Below are 6,000 nucleotides of genomic sequence, written 5' to 3'. Positions count from 1 at the left end.
GAGCAGTTGGGTGCTCTTACCCACTGAGCCATCTCACCAGCCCGTGTTGGATCAGTTAAAAAAAAAAAAAAAAAAAAACTCTTGTGGTTTGCAGCGATGTGGATATCTGTGGTCTTTGTGAGTGAGGGTCTTCTGGCGGACTCCAACATTTGGTGCATTGGCAGGGAAGATCCTCCTCAAGAGGACCCAGATGCCATACATTGGAGGCATGCTCAAGCAAGGTAAAGTGGGATCCCTGTCTGTCTGTTTCTGCCTGTCTGTCTGTCTTGTCACTGTCTGCTGTCTGTGTTTGTCATTTGTGAGACTGGTTAGGTCTCAGGTTTGTGAGGCTGGTTAGGTCTCGGGTTTGCAAGGCTGGTTAGGTCTTAGGTTCTGGTGTTCTCTCGTGAGAGTGACCCATCTGAATGATCATTGTCACACGCAGACGTGACAAGATGTCATGGCCCATGGGAAACTGGAGGATGCTCCAGATTTCTGAGTTCGAGGCCAGCCTGGTCTACAGAGTGAGTTCCAGGACAGCTAGGGCTATTCAGAGAAACCCTGCCTCAAAAAACCAAAAAAAAAAAAAAAAAAGAAGTGGTCCTTCTTAACCCAGTAGTAGCTGGGAGGCAGCTACCGCCTGGTACAGATAGTATCAGGCTTCTGTGGGAATCGCGTCTAGGACACCCTGTATTGGTCTTGTTTGTTTTGGTTACTTTCTGTTTCTGTGGTGTTATTGTGTCACTTTATCTGAATGAACTGATGGGACAGATGGTTTCTGTTGTGTCATGTGTGTCTTGGTGGGTCTCTGTGTTCAGACTTGGACTGAAGACTGTTTTGAGAATCATGGGACAGACACTACCCTTCCCTCTGGGCCTGCCCTTTACTCCTATTCACAGGTCCCCTAGTGGTCGGTAATTTTGCCCTCCAGGAAATGCCTAAGAATCCTGTCAGACCCCGATGCTGACCTCCTCCTTTCAGATCCTCCACTGCCCTATTACACTTTTTCTTTCCAACCCCAGAAAGCAGCTGGCAGGGCACAGGCACTGCTGCCGTCCTCAGATCGCCAAGGTGGCAGATCATCAGCCCTGCCCGTGGACCCGAAACAGATAAGGGGCAGTTCCTTAGACGTCAGTGGCCTAGCACAGCAGGCAAGAGCACTGTTGGCATGGACGTGGTCAGCAGGCACTGCCCTCCTTTCACCTTGCTCCCATGCCTCCTCAGGAAGCCCTGCCCCCATTCCCATCCCCCTCACACTCACCCCTGGTCTGTGCCACTCATGAGAGGTAGAGCAAGGGGCACAAGGAGGAGCAAGGCAGAGCAAGGTACTTGCTGCCGTCGCAGTGCTGAAGGTGAACCTGCCCCCACACCTTGCACCACTGCTGACCACCGCAGCTGCCAGAGCTCACCAGCCCTGAGGCCCTGCCATTCCCAACTAAGAGGAAAGGCAGAGAATTAATTCTCTTAGAAGCTAGGATGATCGTCCCGGGTGTGGATGAAAGGACCTCTCAGGTGCTCATGAACATGGATACTGGGTTCATGGAAGGTAGGGAGCATCTGAAGATCTATCGCCAGGCTCTAATGTTGGGTCTCATCTCTGTGGGGGTAGGAAGTGCTCCACCAATCTGACCAAGGTAAAAGGGAAATTACAGAAGTTAGAAGGAAAGACAGAGTAAGTCATAAGAGAGTTGTACAGGTCGATAAGAAAGTACAAGGAGGGGGAACAAGGAATAGAGTGGGGAGAGGGAGAACATTGTATGAGACCTCCATTACAGTCAGGAAAACAGGAGCAAAGAGAGGTAAATAACAAAGACTAGAGTCTGGCAAGGTGGCACATGCTGATAATGCTAGCACTTGGAAATGATAAGCAGAAAAACAGGAAACCAGAGAATTAAAAAGCATCAAGAGACAAGAGAAACTTGCATAAAATACTGGCCACAGTGGTCAGGGACACTATAGAACCTAGTAAGATAGTACTGGGCAACCACAGAGAGTCTTTGGCTAAAGATCAATGTGTTTACTGCAAAGAAAAAGGACACTGGGAAAGAGACAGGCCCAAGAAGAAGAAGAAAGGCAACAGTGGTTCTCTGAAGTTAGAAAAGAAACTATGTTTCATACTTCCCCACCGACCAGTTCAAAGCAAGTTAGAGAGTTCCTAGGCGCTGCAGACTTTTGTAGATTGTGCATTCCAGGTTTTGCTGAATTAGTGGCCCCACTTTATCCCCTCACAAGAGATAAACAGCCCTTCGTATGGGGAAATAAAGAACAACAAGCCTTCGATGCCATTAAGACTGCCCTAATGTCAGCTCCAGCTTTGGGTTCCCCAGATGTGACTAAGCCCTTCCATCTATCTCGGCACTGCATGCCCTAGAAAGTGTAGTTCTTCAGCCCCCTGACTGATGGCTGACTAACGCTCACATGACATATTACCAGACACTGTCGCTCAACTCCGATAGTCAGTTTTGCCCCTCCACAAGCCAGAAGCAAACTTAGAGCCCCCTCTCCATGACTGTCAGCAAGTTCTTGAGGAGGCACATGGGTGGCATAAAGATCTGACAGACCAGCCACTAGAGAGTGCAGACATTACCTGGTTCACAGACAGGAGCAACTATCTAGAGGAAGCGGGGGAGACATGCTGGAACAGCTGTGGTAGACAGACACCAAGTTATCTGGACACAGGCCCTGCCAGAGGACACAACAGCCCAAAAGGCAGCACTGATTGCCCTCACTAAGGCCTTGAAGTTAGGAAAAGGAAAACGACTCAACAGCTACATGGATAGCAGGTGCACTTTTGCCACAGCCCACGTCCATGGGGCTATATATCAACATGGGGTATACTGACATCGGGAAAAAAAATAAGAACAAAGAGGAAATACTGGCTCTGCTGAGGGCCCTCCATGACCCTGGCAAGGTAAGCATCATCCACTGTCCTAATCACCAGAAGATAGATCAAGACAGATCTCCATGGGCTTAGCCAGTTAAGCTCCTCTTCCCAGACACTCCTCCCTGCAAAAGATATTTAACCTCAGGCCTGCCCTGAGAAAGTGAGGTACAGTTTCACTCATCACAATTCTCTGCCATGACAATAAAACCATGGACTGCCTCTTCCTATTGGGATCTGCCTGGGGAACAATGGAGCAGAGCTAAAGAGCTCTAAAGAGCTGCATCTAATCTCCCACAGGCAGCCTACCTGTGCTTTCAGCCATGGTCTCCACCAAGCCAAGCCCCTCCCCATCCGAAGGACTCTCTTGTTCCTGTGGGACCCAGCCAGAACTCTCCTCCTGCTCTTTTCCCTTCAGCCCTGGGCTAGAGCCAGCCGGGGGACCTTCTCTCTGTTCTCAGCTCTTCCACAGCATCCAGGGGCGTCTTGGGCAGTCCAAGCCAACACTGCAGGTCCACAGAGACCTCATACTGTGCCTCCCCACCCCCCGGGGTCCTGCAGCTTCTCACAGCCCAACATGGCAGCTGGGGAACAAGCCATCAAAACTTCCCAAGTCCAGCCTCGCCCAGCAGCCTGAGCCCTGATCAGATGCAGGCCTCCATTAAACCCACAGGCCACACAACAATGAAACAGATGCTTTCCCTACAGCTGTAGCCTGTATGTGGTATCCATCCCCCAACAGGGCTGCCCTGTCTGGATTCAATGGGAGAGGAACAACCTAATCTGGCAGAGACTTGATGCACCAGGGTTGGGGATTCCCAGGGGGACCCAACTGTTGGAGTCCACCAAAAGACCCTCACTCACAAAGACCACAGAGACCAACATTGCTGAAAACTGCAAGAGGTTTTTTATTGATACGACGCGTTGGGGACCCCCCTCAGCACGCAGGCAAGAGGAGAGACCCCGAACAAACAAAGAACACACTTTTTATACCTTGTAAGGGGCATATTTAGGCAACAGGGCTAGCTGTCTTATTCTCATTGGTGTAGCAAGTAACCCTTTCAGGCATTGGTTGGTTTGCATAGGGTGACTACCTTTGGCCTAGTCCCTCACTCTGCCTGCCCTTATGGTTTTTCTCAGCATTGTTTAGTAGGCCAGCTTCCTTATCTGGCTCTGCACTTGGCCTGCTAGTATAGTTTGAAAAGTCCCTTCAGAGGGGGAAGGGGCTAGGCAGTATTGAATTTATTTTGGATTCTACACAACCATCTCAGAGGAGAAGAGGAGGGGAGAGGGAGGAGAGTCTGTGAGAGAGGTCAGAGAGGGGGCAGTGTTTGGGATGTGAATATAAACAAATAAATAAATAAAATGTCTCTAACTGTATCCAGAAATTAATCCTAAATCAAAAACATAAAGAGATAGATAGATAGATAGATAGATAGATAGATAGATAGATAGATAGATAGATAGATGATAGATAGATAGATAGATAGATAGATAGATAGATAGATAGATAGATAGATAGGTGATAGATATAGATATAGATGATATAGATATAGATACACACACATATATACATATACATCACTCATACTTGGGGTGATGATAATGTTGTAAAATTAGACTGTGGGTGTGCCTACAACTTTGTGAATTTACTAAAACCATGAAAACATGCTTAATTCTGTGCGAAAGAGTAAATTCTATACTATGATAAAAAGAAAAGGTAAAAGAAAGGAAGGGGAGAAGAGTACTATAGCTTCCTCACAGCACTTTATCCTCTAGTATATAGACTTTAATATTTTTAATTTTGACAAGAAAGAGCTTGCTGCTGAACACTTTGGGGCCCCCCTCTGAAAATTTACAGTCACAGTCCTTCTGAGAGATGTTATGTCAGGTCAATAAAATGCCCAGGGCCAGAAAGTCACTGGAGCCAAGGCTATACGTGTATTTTTTTTCCTCAGGGCACTAAAAAGCCTTTGTAGATACCTGAAAAGGCTGACTCTACCTATGGAAGATAGATGAAGAGCTTCCAATGTGTCTGCAGAGACTACACCTAAATAAAAGGAAGAGGGCAGGGTTATGGAGTTGTAGAGCCATGAAGACAAGTATAGTTCTAATGAGTGAAGGAATATACAATTACAAAACCAAACAGACATATAAAAGATAGTTTAAACAATTAAATAACAACAGTAAACAGTGAGTAATCTGAAATAAACTCACTCCTATTTGTGACACCCGAGAGGAGCATACAAATACATCCCACGAATAACTCTGTGTTTTGAAGGCACTTAGGTCATGTGACTGTTTTGTATATACTTAGACCAGTGAGTGGCACTATTAGGAGGTGTGGCCTTATTGGAGTAGGTGTGTCACTGTAAGCATGGGCTTAAGACCCTCATCCTAGCTGCTGGACATCAGTCCTCCACTAGCAGCCTTCAGATGAAGATGTAGAACTCAGCTCTGCCTGTGCCATGCCTGCCTAGATGCTGCCATGCTCCCACCTTGATGTAATGGACTGAACCTCTGAACCTGTAAGTCAGTCCCAATTAAATGTTGTCCTTTATAAGACTTACCTTGGTCATGGTGTTCGTTCACAACAGTAAAACCCTAACCTTAGTTAGGGTTTTCTTGGAGTATTCTCACAAGGATACTTGATTCAAGGATATGACTTGATTCCTAGATCATGTCCCAGGAATGCATATGAATTCATTTTATTTAAAAAAGTAGAATGAAGAAAATCCTTTTTTAAAAAATATTTATTTATTTTATGTATGTGAGTACTCTGTAGCTGTCTTCAGACACACCAGAAGAAAGCATCAGATCCTATTACAGATGGTTGTGAGCTGGGACTTGAATTCAGGACCTCTGAAAGAGCAGTCAGTGATCTTAACTGCTGAGCCATCTCTCCAGCCCAAAAGCCCTTTTTATATATGGAGTCACACACACACACATCTACACCATTAGCATACCTGGTGCCTAAAAAAAAGGCAGAAAAGTTCATCAGAACGTTTTGCCCAGGATTAAAAGATACATTTTAGCCATCTGATGAGAACGCTAGGAACAAAACTTGGGTACATAACAGCAGCAGTACTACTGAGTCCAACCCTGAGCCCCGAAATATGTTATTATAATGGAGAAGATGA

The sequence above is a fragment of the Mus caroli genome, unplaced genomic scaffold (genome assembly GCF_978045245.1).
Source record: "Mus caroli unplaced genomic scaffold, Mus_caroli_1 scaffold_18, whole genome shotgun sequence".
NCBI classification, from domain to species: Eukaryota; Metazoa; Chordata; class Mammalia; order Rodentia; family Muridae; genus Mus; species Mus caroli.
The sequence above is the reverse complement of the archived record's forward strand: the minus strand, read 5'-3'. Positions refer to the sequence as shown.